Source organism: Ascaphus truei, chromosome 3 (assembly GCF_040206685.1).
Source record: "Ascaphus truei isolate aAscTru1 chromosome 3, aAscTru1.hap1, whole genome shotgun sequence".
In the NCBI taxonomy this organism is placed as follows: domain Eukaryota; kingdom Metazoa; phylum Chordata; class Amphibia; order Anura; family Ascaphidae; genus Ascaphus; species Ascaphus truei.
The window spans coordinates 285160382-285176196 of NC_134485.1; the positions used below are offsets into that span (position 1 = coordinate 285160382).

Below are 15815 nucleotides of genomic sequence, written 5' to 3' on the forward strand. Positions count from 1 at the left end.
GACTGGCTAACGTGGGCATTACAGCAAGCACTGGAGAGCTTGTGACCACCATCCTCTGTGTCCACTCCGACAGCATCTACTGCGTTGCTACCAACATCTCTGGTATAAGCGGTGATGTCCACTCCTCCACTTCCTCATGCTCTTACCCCTAGTCTACCTACGGAAGAAGTGGCCCTAGCTCCTTTGAGGTGTGGGAAGTAATGCCAAAGGCGGCCCAGTCAGCCTGCTCTTTCCCAGCCCCAAAGAGGAAGAGAGAATGTCTTTTTTGGTGGCGTATTGTTATATGACCTTGTTTATTTAACAGTTTGTGTTTCAAAGTTATGTCCCTTTCACAGTTCTTGGTAATAAATGTTTATTTAACTATTTATGTCTTTGCAATTATTTAAAAATAATAATAATAATTATGGTAAAATAAACGTATTCCTACGTGAACTTTGCACAAATTCAAAACATTATACAGCTTATTACATTACTTGAATTATACTGTCTCACATGATGTATTTCAGAATAGTTGTTAATATATTAATTATATAACACTCACACTTATAACGTTTTCAATGAAAAGTGCTACTTGCCATTAACAAATAAAATATTAGGGTACCACTTTTTCAAACCCTTTGCTATTATAGGCTATTCAAAGAAATAACGTTATGATAATCAAGGTCTGGCTGATACTAACAGCAAGTTTAGGTGTGACCTAATTATCATAACTTTATTTCGCTGCCCTAACATGAACGGATGTTCGAGGATATGCGAAGTTAGGCTAACAAGTCATTAGCATCTCATTTGCATATGAGTTTACCGAAAATCCATAAAAGTTAGTGAAACAATATTTTACTGGCTCACTTGAGGTCATCATAACATTAATCACCATTGTGGATAGGCGTTAGGACCAATGTTACCATAATTTTAGGTAACGGCCACGTTAAATAGCAGAGCTCTCTGGATCTGTCCCATAGTATTCTGATTTTAACTATCCAACACACTTTTTAGGGAATTCTGTGCCTTGTCTTTTCATGTTTTTGCTTCCACACATTTTTGGGACAATAAGGTTAACGTTACAACATTTTCAATCATGCATAATGATTTTTGCAACTGAATTTTCTGTTATATAGAGGTTTGCGTATGCAGGCAATATTGTATTGGAATATATAAAGGTATATCAGAGAAATGTATGTTAATATTTATTATATGTGTCTGTGTAAGGCCCACAAAATCGCGTCAAAGATAGAAAACTTAAAATATTCACATTGCTATTATATCAAGGGTTCTACTGTATTTTATTTACTATTTTTATTTAATTTCTTTTAAAAACACTTTATATTTATTTACGTATTTATTTAAAAAAGAAGAATTGACCTGCTCATCTAGTTTTGAAGTGTACCCTTTAAACTGTAGTATCAGTGGTATATTTGCCTCTTAGCAGATGGGTTCATCATAAACAAAGATTTCCACAAAATACCGATTTGCTTCATGTAAGGGCGGAATGATTGTTTAATAATAACATGGAAAAATGTCTTATACTTTTTCTTTTAAGGAATAAATTGAAGATCACAAGAAAACTTTCATAGGAACAGATTGTGGACAAAGTCCTCTAGATCAAAGTTGAGCCAAAGGCAAAAGGCATTTCAGAAGATTAGACAATTCATGCAGCCCTAAAGCAGCTTAACTACTGTAGTAAATATGAATGAATGCCAAAGCCATCAGCATGCCTGTGAAGGCAACCAGCTAAGCAGCAAGATGCTATTATTTCAGAAATGTTTTCCATGCCATCTGGGTCCTATAATGGCCAGACTTGCCCACTGAAGACATGTTTTCCATGCCATCTGGGGTCCTACAGTAGCCAGACTTACCTAACATATATCTATGGCATGGGGAAAACAGGCTTTTTATTTTCAGTTTCCATTTTGTGCTGTTGGCAAAATTAATTAGGAACATAATTAGTATCGGATTTAGGCAGAACTTGATGCAAACAGGATAACTTAAATTGAATGTAGAGCCAAATCTGTTTGAAACTTTTCTAACTTTGGACATTGATATACTATATATATATATTTATTATTTTTTTGTATGTATAGCTTTTGCATTGCATTTACACTGTACTAAACCTTGACATTGCAGAGGTGTAGAAGTCATTATTCTCTTCCCTTCTTGGAAACGCTAATTAATTCACCAGGGGGAAAACTTAAAGTAATGTAGTCTTTGTACCAGGTGTTTGAATAGGCTTTGGTCAACAGACCGCTTGCAAGAGCAAATGTCAAATTGGTGGCTATGAATTGACGACATATAGAGAGGCACTACTTTATCTGAATATTGATTTGAGAAACACAGGTCATGTATAAAGTTATATATTATAAATGAAGAAAATCTATGCTATGTTACTTATATTTTAATTTATTTCCGTTCAATATGTTAAAAAATAATGATCCTCATCATATTATTACATCTGGCCACATTACCAGTTTTCACTCTGGTTTTTCTTATTCCTTTCTCAGTCAATTAGACATGTAATGAAAGAAAACACAGTGCTCTGCAGTTTCCAAAGGTCAAGTGACAGGCATAACTGCTGCTTTACTTGTGCACTGGCTTCTATGACCTCATAATCCTGAAAACACCAGCTACATTTATTATCAAGATTGGAAAGGGACATACAGATGTAGCAAGTTTTACTGTCCTCGTGTTTGCGGAAAACCATGGCCCAATCACATCCCCTTAGTGGCCACAAGGACAGCAAGTTTTGTGACCCGGAAGGACTAACACTGCAGGGTCCCATGCTTTTGAATGGGGCCCGTTGTGTTAATCCTTCACTTGAATGGGCCATCTGCAGGGAGAGAATACCAGTAATCACCTTTAAGATGATCTGTGCAGTTGTCTGCAGCCATGTCTCCCTCTCTCTGTCTGGATCCATGTCACCGCAGCTCTAAAGGTAAGAGATTCAGGACTTAACTTTATTTCCTTCCCCCTGGATGACATATATTCCCTTATATGGGACTCTATATCATGATGGGGAGGCTATTTGGCCAAATTCTGTCATATACATGATCAAGGATGCTGTTTATATGTGTTCTTTCCAGCTCCCTTGATGATGTAAACAAAAGCGGAAACAGCAACGCACAGCAAGGTTTGAAAAAGTAACAAAATCAATTTTTTTTATAATTAACAGCATCATCCAAAGGAGGTGTAAGAATGTCCTACGCGTTTTGCACCCGCACAGTGCTTTATCAAGGAGTATAGAGCTGCCCCAGTAGGTCCATTTTATACAGTCAGTTAAATTGAGAATTTCCAAATTTCGCGCCAAAAAAACATGCAATGTCGTCAGGACACTGCAGTTGCACATGCCTCTCCCACCCCTCCACCCCAAATCCCTCTTGGTTCACAACAACTTCATGCAACATTACCTTCCTCTGTGATAAAGAACCTACTAATTATGTGCACTCTGTTCTTTCTTTTGGCCTTATGGAAATGTTACTTTCTCTATCATTACAAACTCCTTCCTCCTTGACCACACCCAATATCATCATGCACCCTAGATTACTAAAAAGCCTTGCACTATCTACTGAATGTTGGAGGAGAACTCTGAAAACCAGCACACCAGCCACCACTCACTCTAATGGTAAACATCACAAATCTACAGCTTGCAAACAACTACTCAATTTTTTATTTATATTGTTACTCTCTTCAGCAGGTGATATTGAACTTAACCCAGGCCTTCACTTTTCAACTCTGTCCTATACAACTGAGAATACCCCCTTCAAATTCCAAAAAGGCATATCTGTCGCCCATAGAATTATCCGGAGCCTTCTGCCCAAACTGGATGAACTTAGGGCATGTGCCTTATGCATAAACCCAGAGCCATCATTCTCATAGAAACATGGCTAACCTCTAAAACTCTCTATGCAAATATCGCCATTCAGGGATACTCCATTTCTAGGAAAGATAAGTCAAAGAGAGGAGGAGGGGTGTTATTTTATATTGCAGACACCTTACAATTTATGCTACTAAATTGCCTCCCAAGCCCACCCTCTTTTGAAATCCTAGTTGTCAAAATCTGCCTCCCCTTTTCTAAGCCCGTCCTGATTGCTGGCATCTACCACCCCCTAAAGACCATCTACAGTCCCTGACTGATATCACCCAGTTTCTTGGCTCAATTTCCTCTCTGAATGAGAAGAGTGAGCTGCTAGTTCTTGGGGATTTCATCTACAATTGGCTCGACCATAAAGAAAACAAAATCCAGATATAACTCAAGTCACTTAACCTAACGCAACTAATTTCCCAAACCAAATGGACAAACCTGAAATCTCACAACCATTACTTGCTAGACTGGACTGTCTCCTCTAATCCCAGCAGAATCCAATCCTCTGGCATCCTTCCTGACATTTTCAGTGACCACGCAATAGAGTACTGTGTAAGTAAAATCAAACCAGCCCAATCAAGCCCTAAAGTTCTCCTCACTAGAACATTTTGAAACTTTAACCCACAACAGTTTCTGGCTGACCTTACCAGATGCCCTTTGTAGAGAATCGGCTTAATTTCCAACCCCGTTCTTCACTCGACTATTTCCAATTTGAGATTTAAAACTCTGTGATTCCCAGGCTCCACGATGCTGAATAAAATGACGGTTCCCACCTTCTGTGGGTACAACTAACCTTATAGCACTCTACCATTTTAGGGATGCCTTGTGGAAAAGCTACAAAGTAACTGGCATTACCAAAGATCTTAATATCTACAGATGCCTGCAGAATATGTGTACAAGGCAAACAAGACACGCAAAAGCACAATATTACCCTGACAATCTTCTCCAGAACACATCAAACCCAGCTAACTTCTGGAAGTTTATTAACAATATATTCCAGCCTTCTAGCCATCAACAACCATGTACTGTAATATCATTAAGGAAAATTACAAATCCCACTGACATTGCAAATGCATTCAATCAGTACTTTGTGGGGTGTGCTACTCACTTATTAGCGAAATGCATCCTGAACCACAAACATGTACCTCATTCTGAGAGTACCCCCTATAGCCCACCCTCTCCCAACACTATCCACAATTTCCAATTTGTTCCAGTATCAGAAGAGTAGGTTAAAAAAGTGCACCTCAAATGAAAACTAAGCAGCCAATGTGTACCTGACTTACTGCGATCTACGTTCCTATAACGTGGTGCCTAAGTGTATGAAAATGCCTCTAAATCCAGCAGAGAGCTGGTTAAGTGCAGTCAGGCAATCAACCAGACTCCAGCTGCCCAATCAGAGCTCTGTGAAATAGTGTCAGATGAGACACAGGAATAGGATTCCTGAGCTCACAATTGGGGCTGACCCAGAAAGGACAGACCAGAGATCCCATAGTCCACATCTGTGCTGACCTGGGGAACAACAGATGTCTGGAGCTGCATAAGGACTGCAGGCTGACAGCAAGACAAAGGGGACAAGACTTCTAAACATGTATCCTGATATTGCTTTAGCACACAAGGTGCGGACCCAGGGGAACAGAGAGGCCTTCCCCTAAAACTACAAGAATGAGATAAGAGGCTTTCTAATGGGACTGTTGTATATCTATATATATGGGAAGGGAAAAGAGACGCGTGCACTCCTGATGTAATATTGCTTGAACAATTACACTAATAAAATCAATTGTGGTTTAACTCACAAACAACGGTGGATAGCTCGCAGATTTGAGTATAATACTCAGACAGTCCCCAGCTTGGCTCAGTATACTCCTCACTGTCTCTCGCATATAGTTCGCGTTGTACGTCTTCCGCTTTCCCAATGACCCGGAAGTGATGTCCCAGGCTCCGCTGTGGGTGGGATCGTGGCTGTAGCACTCAGATCACTCTCTCCAATCCACAGCCAGTTAAAAGGTTTATTCTGTATTGAATCTCGCAACACACGAGCCTCTGAAGAAGTTATCAGTGTACGACGAAATGTGTAAGGCGGACCAAGTCTCCAGAAGTGTTGCGTCTCTCACTGTGTCTCTCACTGCATTACCGTGTGTTGCGAGATTCAATACAGAATCACCCTTTTTTTCTCTTCTCCCAATACTATCCAAAGTCATGGAAAAATGTGTTTATTCCCAATTAAGTGATTACTATAGCAAACAAATTTCCCTTGCCAATTCCAATCTGGCTCTTGCCCCAAACACAGTAACTTCCCTCCTAAAAGTTTGCAATGAGATCCGGTGTGAAATGGAACTGGGAAAATTTACTGCTGAAATATTCCTCGATTTTACAAAGGCTTTTGATACTGTTGATCATGTTATCTTGCTAAACAAACTCCAGTGCTCTGGAATAGGGAAGTATGCTTTAAACGGGTTTCATTCCTACCTATCAGGTAGAGCCCAACATGTGTCTATCTGAGGCCCTAACTCAACCCCTTGAATATCACCTGTGGTGTCCCGCAAGGCTCTGTTCTGGGGCCCCTAATCTTTTCAGTGTTCATAAATGATCTTTCTACAGCTTGTAAGGGAGCTTCAATACACATAAATGCAGATGACACAAACTTAAATGTACACAGCCCTAGCCTCCCCGACCTTGAACACATACTTCAATCTGACTTTTTGAGACTTGAAAGGATTTCCCAAAACAAACTGTTTTTTAACACTGACAAGACTGTAACAATGGTATTTGGGGCAGAAGCTAAATTTTTAAATCTTCCAATGTATGAGCTCAAGATCAGAACCAATGCTAATACCATTCTAGTGTGAGCATCTGGTGCAGGCTCCACTCCAGAGTCAAGGTGGTAAATTCATCAACCAGAGTTTCTCAGAGAAACATGGAATTCCGTTGGTGCAGAGAGAATCTCCGCTAGGTCTGAAGGCTATCAATGGCAGACCATTACAGCCTGCGTTCATTTCCTTAGATATGACTCTATTATAGTTGGCGACAGAAAAGATTTGACTGGACGTAATTCACTACCCCAATATTTATGTAATTCTGAGGTTACTGTGGCTTCAACTTCATAACCATTTCGTGGATTTTGCGGAGTCTCGACTCATCCAATGGAGTTCACGATGTCTAAAGAACGGTTCCATTCCTTTCCAAACGCTGGCTGATGTCTCAGCACCGTCCGAGGTGAACTCCGACCTACCCACTATCTACTCCACCTTTTGGGATGTATTTGACAAAGTTCAGTCCGAGGAGTTACCACCACATCGGTCATTTGACTGTCCATTGATCTTTTGTCCGGCTCAGTTCCTCCCAGAAGTGGTTCATATCCACTGTCACCTCCAGAAAACAGCTCCATGAAGGAGTACATTCAGGAAAACCTTCATCTCCTGCTGGCGCAGAGTTCTTCTTCGTTAAAAAAGAAAGTTGGAACACTACGGCCATGCATTGACTACCGAGGATTCAACAAAATCCCGGTAAAAAAACAATATTCTTTACCACTCATTTCTGAACTGTTTGACAGGTTGCAAGGAGCTTCTATTTTCACCAAATTGGATTTATGAGGGGCATACATTTGGTGAGAATTCGTCAAGGTGATGAGTGGAAGATGGGTTTCAATATGCGTGATGGACACTACGAGTATCTTGTTATGCCTTTCGGACTCTGTAATGCTTTGGCAGTATTTCAGAACTTTGTGAACAAAATATTTAGGAATCTCCTTGATAAATACGTTATCGTATACCTGGATGATATCCTGATCTTTTCTAAATCAGCACAAGAACATCCAGGCCATGTGATGAAGGTTCTAAGTTGGTTGCGGGAGAATCATCTGTTCGCTAAGTTAGAGAAATGCCAATTCCATCAATCTAGTACCTCTTTTCTGGGATATATAATCTCGGATACTGGATTAGCCATGGACCCAGCCAAAGCCAAAGCCATTCTTGAGTGGCCATGTCCCCTCAGCCTGAAAGCTGTCCAAAGGTTTCTAGGATTTGCTAGTTATTACAGTTGATTTATCCAGAACTTTTCATCCATCCTGGCGCCTATCACCGCATTAACCAAGAAAGGGTCTGATCCTTCTCAATGGTCTGCTGATTCACCAGATGCATTTGACAGATTAAAAATAGCTTTCACTTTGGCCCCAGTTCTGGTGCACCCAGATCCCGCTTTACCCTTCACCCTAGAAATAGACACATCTGATGTGGGTCCAAGAGCATTACTATCTCAGCGGAAAAACACAGGCCAAATTAAACGCTTGTGCATTCTTCTCCAAAAAATTCTCCCCAGCCGAACAGAACTATGATGTCAGCAACCGAGAAGTCTTGGCCATAAAATGACTTTGCAGAAATGGAGACACTTGCAAGAGGGTACCGAAAATCCAGTAACTATACTCACAGATCACAAAAACCTCTTGTACATCGAGGGTGCTCGTCGATTGGTTCACGACAAGCATGTTGGTCATTATTCCTGTTTAAATTGTATTATTTCTTACCTACCAGGGTCCAACAATATAAAAGCAGATGTTCTTTCTCACCAATTCCAGGTTAATGACACTGCAGTGGACCACGAAAATCACATTTTTCCTCCGTCACGCATCATCTCGGCTGCTACATTTTACTCTCTAAAAGACATAATTCTGGACCAATCCATAATTCCAGATGGCATCAAGGTTCCGGAGGGACGCATTTTCTTTGGTCAGCTTTCAACAAAAGGTCTTGGAGTGGGGTCATAGTTCCAAAACCTCAGGTCAGCCTGGAGAAAGGAGAGCCATCGATTTATTGGAATGAAAATTCTGGTGGCTGGGGATCCGGAAGGATGATAAGAACTTTGTGTCCTCTTGTCCTGTCGGCACCCAGACCAAAACATCCAGGAATCATACTACAACCTCTTCTGATCCAAGACCAGGCCATGGACTCACATTTCTATGGATTTTATGGTGGAGCTGCCCTTATCCAAGGGCATGGCCACGATCCACAGTCTTTTAAGTCTTTTAAGTGGCTATATAAGAAAGTAAGAATTGAACAAAATTCTTGAAAACAGGACAATTTCCTAGATTACCCTGTGTTTCTGTGAATTGGCATTTATTACTTTTTGCCTTTTTTTGTTAACGTGGCTAAAAATTATTATTTGTATGTAGGTTTTATATTCATAATAGTTACAATTATGATTTACATTAAAAAAAAATGTAATTACCAGAGTCTGAGTAAATGAACACGTCGTTAAGTTAGTCTCAATCATTGGAAGACACTTCTACTCATAACTCATAAGTATCGTGGTCTCATAGATTTAAATTGATTCCAAACTTTATCTTAAAATAAGAAATTCTGTGGTATGTAACCTTGAATATTACTCGTTTGGTCAATACACCTTACTAGTTTGGTGACTAGTGAAGTGCATATATTTTTTCAAATGTATTAGATTCTTTTTTCTTTTTTTTTTTAAGGCCAATTAAACAATGTTGGCATTATACTGGAGCTTGGCCATTATTTAATATAATTTCATGTGGTTGATTTCCCTGCAATCTGTCACTTTGGACCTTTTTGGATAAGGGCCTTGGATAAGCATTATCTTGTATCAGGATCCAACTGTCAATAAATCAAGTTAATAAATACCTATTTTTGCCAGACTTGCATCACCTTATGTTAAGCAACACATGTATAATGATGCTGAAATTTATCTCAGGGGGGGGGGGGCAAACCCAATCAACTGGCCCACACACCATTAATGCATATTATACGCACCAAACACATCAAACATACCATACAATAGGCAAGCTCCATACACATGCAAATGCACAATAAAAACACACACCATATACTATGCACACACATTAGAAACATATAGCACACATGATAATAGACCAAATACACACCAGATGCATGCAGCATTCATGAAAAAACACACTATATAAACACATTCACACCACATACACACACAGTGCATGTATACATACAGTATATGCTCACACAACAAATATGCACAAAATGCATAAAGATGCACCATAGTTTATTGCAGCTAATAGCAATACATGTGTTATATATGTGTGTGTGTGTGTGTGTGTGTGTGTGTGTGTGTGTGTGTGTGTGTGTGTGTGTGTGTGTGTGTGTGTGTGTGTGTGTGTGTGTGTGTGTGTGTATGTGTACCAGTTGATTGGGTTTGCCCAATATATATATTGTGATATCATCAGGTATCTCTAGGTGCTGGAACAGTTTAGTAAGTGTACTTTCCAGCTCACAGAGAGTTGATCCCTAGAGAGAATAGCTAATGCAGCTGCTGCCTAATTAATCAGAATGGACTCCTTGAGTGAACAAGGAAGTGTTTAAGGCAAACACAGAGAGTTGCAATGCTGCCATGTGTGAGAGACACATGCTTAGAGTCACAGACATTGACACTGTTGTTCCCATAGAGGGACAGAGGAGCATCCTCCCCAACTGCGGAATCTGGCACAGACTCCCAGGCCCGCTGGACGCGGAGCCTGCTGGGACTGCCTGGGTTTGAATCCCAGAGGGAAGAAGGAAAGGGCGACAGACCGTGCTGAAGCGGGGATGTCCTGTCCTTGACCGTGGACATACAGAAGAGAGTTTCTCTGGGCTCACATGGGGCAAAGTTCCACTAAGAAGGAAAGGCCGCGAGGCCGTGCTGAAGCGGGGATGTCAGCTCCAATGGACTAAGATAAGCAAAACACTTTATTGTTGTCTTAAGACTGTTCATGTGAGGTGCATATGCCAGGGCATGTTTTAAGCTGGGAACCAGTATAGTTGGCCAGCTATCGTTAGAAAATATTCCTTGTAAGCACAATCACATGTCTTAGACAGTTCTGCAACCCTGCCTTTCACGATTATTGCCTAGCATACAGTGCTTCCACTGCAGCAAGAGATTCTGGGAAATTACATGCAAATGAGCACACAGTGTCACCTTTTGCTTCAAATTCATTTTGACATGGACCCTTATAAACTTATGCTTGCTGCATTACATAGCTTTTCACCACAGCCTGGGTTAAAATGCAAAGCCAGTAAACCTACCCACAGACAGCTGTTTCAACCTTTTGGGTCTTATCAGTGTGAGGCTGGTTATACTGGCTGAGACCCAAAAGGTCAAAACAGCTGTCTTTGGGTAGATTTACTGGCTATGCAAACCCATCCTTTTTACCAACTATTTACACAGTAATATTTCCATTTGCTATATACACAACTTGATACTCTTGCAAAAAAATAAAAAAAATAACAGTGATGGATTCCAGACCTGTAAGAATCCAAAATCTGTTGGGCTGATTTTTAGTTATAGAAAAAAAAATGAATCTGCCATTTTGAGACTGACCCATGGAATTCCTTGGCTAAAAGGAAATTGTCAATCCACAGTGGAATCCGAACTCGGCGTACATTTCGCCGATTTGATACTCATTCCTCTCCCTCCTCCCCCTTTCTTCTGTGCCTTTTGGAATATCCATTCTAATAAGTTATTTTCTGTGCATTACCACTTTTTTTTCTCCGCATCTTCTTAATACAACTGAAACTTGACTCTCTCAGTCTTAATCTGCACTATTTTACGGTGGTCTCTCTTTGTCCCACACTCCCTGCCCTGAAGTTTGGAGACTTCTCTCCTCTCTCACCTCTCTCTACCACTACTGTGATCTTTCTAGGCCTCCCTCTCCTAATTTTCCAGCCATTGAGACTCACACTGTCCAACTCTTCAAGCCCCCAGGTGACTGTCATCTATCGGCCACCTACCTCAGCTTATCCCACTTCTACCTTTTTTACTTTGCATCCTATCTCTCCTTCTTTCTCTCCTTCGAATCATCATCTCTTCTTCTTGTGGACCTCAACTGCCATATGGATGATCACATGGCCTTCCAGCTTTCTCTCCTTAACATTTTCCTTTGGCCTTTACCAATGGACTACTGCCAGCATACACTAGGATAGCCACTATCTTGGTCTGGTTTTTAATTAAAAAAGTTATATTTTTTCTTTTTGAACATCACATAATCACCTAGTAGATAGTAAACTCTTCGGAGCAGGGACTCCTCTTCCGAATGTTACTTTTATGTCTGAAGCACTTATTCCCACGATCTGTTAGTTGTATTATTTGTTATTTAAATGATTGTCACATGTATTACTACTGTGAAGTGCTATGTACATTAATGGCGCTATATAAATAAAGACTTACATTACAATTTACTCTACCTTAATTTTCCTTTGCCTGCATCTACCTTTCATTTCTACGGAGACCTGAATTTTATTAACCTACCGGCTGTGACTCCAGCTTGCACTACTCCCTCTCTTCTCCTCTACAGACACAAAAACCTTGTCAATAAGTACAACTCTGCCCTATCCTCCTCTCTTGATCTACATGCACCTCTTCTTCCCGCCATTGTTGTTCATCTAACCCCAGACCTTTGTTATAATGCCATGCACCCATGCTCCACTTCTGCACTCACTCCTTTGAACATCTCTGGAAAATCTCATACTCTCACTTACTTGCTCCACTATAAATGTATCCTATCTTGTTTCAACTCAGCTCTCTATATGTGTGTGTGTGTGTGTGTGTGTGTGTGTGTGTGTGTGTGTGTGTGTGTGTGTGTGTGTGTGTGTGTGTGTGTGTGTGTGTGTGTGTGTGTGTGTGTGTGTGTGTGTGTGTGTGTCAATTGGAGTGCTACTGGGCGTGGCTAAATGTATACAACAAAAAAACAAAGAAGCCCAAAGCTACATCCAATATGATAAAAATATACAGTGAAATACCTATATATCTCTTGAAAAAAAGGTAATTTAGTTAAACCCTTTCACCAAAGCATTTTAAGCCTGCAAGCCACTTCAAGACATGACCATTAATAGGTCCTAACCGTGACGGTGAGGGGGTAACCAGGCTTTATAATAAAGGTTAAGCCCACTTGGTTGCCCCTGAACTGTAGTTTGGGGTCCTAGAGAGTCAGCTCTTGGGCCCATGTATTGTGCATGCATTAATGTGACTGTGTGCAGATTATGTGACATTAAAGATTTTTCCGTGTGTTGCCAATCCTGGGGTGCTGGATCCAGGAGATTTCTAGCCTGTAAGTTTCGGAGTGGGTTTGCCAGAGAAAGTCTTTACAGGACTCCTCCCCCTTGAGAAAGCACGTTATGACGCGCGAAACGTACGTCGGGGTACGCGTGACATCATTACGTTGACGCTCACGTGGCTTGTTGTTGGAGGCGCGATCAGCTCCGGATACCTTCCAGGGCTACAGCTGTTCACGTAATACATGCATGACACCCGGTATCAGGTTGTATACTACCTCACGGAGGTTATACAGTGTGTCTATCTATTTACAGTGATTAGTACTTCTCTGCTGCCGTGTATTCTACATATTGTTGTTCGTACAGCCTCACACACAGCTCGTGTGAGACTGTTTAGGAGCTGACAGCTCTAGTACTTCAAGGCTTTAGATACATTATATTCATTGCCTTTCTCTCACCTCCACACATTTGGGGATTTTATTCCATGCATCTCTATGCATTTTTATGGTGTTTCGTCGGTTTTTATATTGTTTATTAAAACTTTTTTATTTTTTGAGTGTGACCTTTTGTGGCTGACCCTATTAAGGGAATAGGCTATTTTGTGGCCTCTAACTTGATGACACTCTTACCTACAGTGTCATCTACCTAGAGTGCAACTACTGGGGGCTTTATATAATCCTTGCTGATTATTTGTGTGTTCATATTTAAAGATAGACTCCATTTGTCATCCCTTCTGTATTCTCCTCATATTATTCATGTCCTCTTCTTAACCTTCCTCCTGCCTTTTTTGACACTTTTCCCTCGGTCGCAGGGGAGCAATTGCAAAATACCTCTACTCATTGCCCTCTTGACCCCATTCCCTCCCTTCTCCTCAAACCTCTTACTTCACTCTAATACCTACTCTCACCCACATTTTCAACTTCTACCATTCTCACGTCTTTCAAGCATGGAATAGTTACAACTATTCTCAAAAATAACCTGCTTGACAATGCCTTCTCTTTAACCTTTTTCTACCTCCTGTCTTTTTACCTCCAAACTCCTTGAGCCCAGCTTCTCTTCTGTTGAAATTCACAATAAATTCTGTATTAACATAATTCTCCTCTCTTTTAAGGCTATACACTACTTTGCCCCTTCTTACATCTAAGCCCTATTTTTTTTTTGCTATACACTGCTTGCCTCTTGAGCTCTGCCAAAGCATGTCTTCTGTCTCCTTTGCAACTAAAGTCTTCTCTCGCCTAAAATCTTTCTCACTTACTGCTCCGTGTGCCTCTGGAATTCCCTTCCCCTCAATATCCACGAGCACTTTTTCTCTCCACATTCAAGGCCTTCAAGACCTTTAATGCATCTCTTTAATGAAACATTTTTATAGCTCCAAAGTACTCCCTGATGCATACGCATTTATCATAACCCCTTGCATATGCACCTAACATAATACCCTCCTTCTGTGTCTTTCTCCCGAAATACCACTTAGATTGTAAGGTGCTCATGGCAGGGACTGTTCCTAATGTTTATATTCCAATTACTGTATGTCTCATATTATTTTTTTTGGACTATTTCTGCTATGAAGCGCTATGTACGGGGATGGCTCTATACAAATAAAATACACATACATACAAACTTGACATTTTGGAATTTACCTACTGTCAATGGTAATATCTTGACAATGCATAATGGTACATCTAGTATTTGAGTGCTTAATGTAATACGTGAACAGATGAATTAAGTAAACTTATGAAAGAGTGAAATATGTCAGGACCACTGGAGAAATAAAATGGAGAAGCAGAATTTCACATATACAGTATATATGTAGATTTCTATTAAATGCACAGATTCCCAATTGTCCATTGCACACAATTCTCCTTCAAAACTTATGAAGTACCTAGGGAAATTTAGGTTTGAAATTTAAACGAGATCCATGTGTCACAGAAGGCAAAGATCCATTGAATGTGCCATAGAAATTATGTGATGCAAAAATAAGCTGTTGTTTGCCATAGGGCCTGGATAATCCCGCTCCATTTATTGGAAGGTCAGTTCAGTTGCACTGTCAACAGCATGAAATGATCATGGAAAATGAGGTAAAACAGTCAAATGGTTACGGATTATCGAGGAATGTAATGTTCAAGATGTCATGCATATAAATTGACAAAGAAAACGATTTAAATAGTCATTAATATATGACATACACACATATTCAGTCTGAAATGTACGAACACTTTCCTGGTTTAATACCAAACAAACATATATATATATATATATATATTTTTTCAGATTTGAATATCTTCACTTATAATTAATAATTGATGTAATATCCCATGCATAATCTCTATTTAACATGAACCCTGGCATTCGTTTCTAGATAAAACATCCTGGTAATGAAAAAAAAAAAACATTTTATAGAGTTATCCCTTAATAACAGTAAATAATGGTTTTGGTGAATGAAATATCTAAAGAAATTGCTAGCATGTTGTTGTCCTACATACCTCCAGCATTATGTGCTGTGGAGACAAAAAGGTATGAGAAACCCTTTTACTGTCAGGAAATAGTGCTGCCAGCACCAGGGTACGCAAACATGTAATTCAGTTAGTCAATGGTTTTGGAAAAATAAACAAAAATAGGCTTAAAATTAACAGTCATCTAATAAAATTTCCAGTAGTTTTGAAGTTTGCTTAAGTTAAACTGCATATGGAGGTTAAACAGGGATGCTATAAAGAAATGTTCTAATTAATAAAAAGAAAATAAGAACTGTGTAACAAGAACTTCTTCACTGAAATTTCTAATAGTGTATAAACCCACCCGCATCTCTGCAAAGTACTGAAAAATGTATACTCCACTTTACCTACAGTATATTTAAATCTACTATATGGACCTTTGATTCTGAACAACGCAATTTATATCTTTTTTCACAAGCGCTAAACAATGTTATTGATCAAAATGGTCTTTAATTTTTC

The 15815-nt window shown here is 39.8% G+C and overlaps 1 long non-coding RNA gene across 1 annotated transcript in view; it reads left to right on the plus strand.

Moving 5' to 3' along the window:
• The first annotated feature begins 2649 nt into the window (after window positions 1–2649).
• Window positions 2650–15815, plus strand: part of LOC142491074 (uncharacterized) — a 44049-nt gene continuing 30883 nt past the window's right edge. The window contains exon 1 of the long non-coding RNA XR_012800263.1: window positions 2650–2926. This is a non-coding gene — a long non-coding RNA (uncharacterized LOC142491074). The remainder of the gene's footprint in view (window positions 2927–15815) is intronic.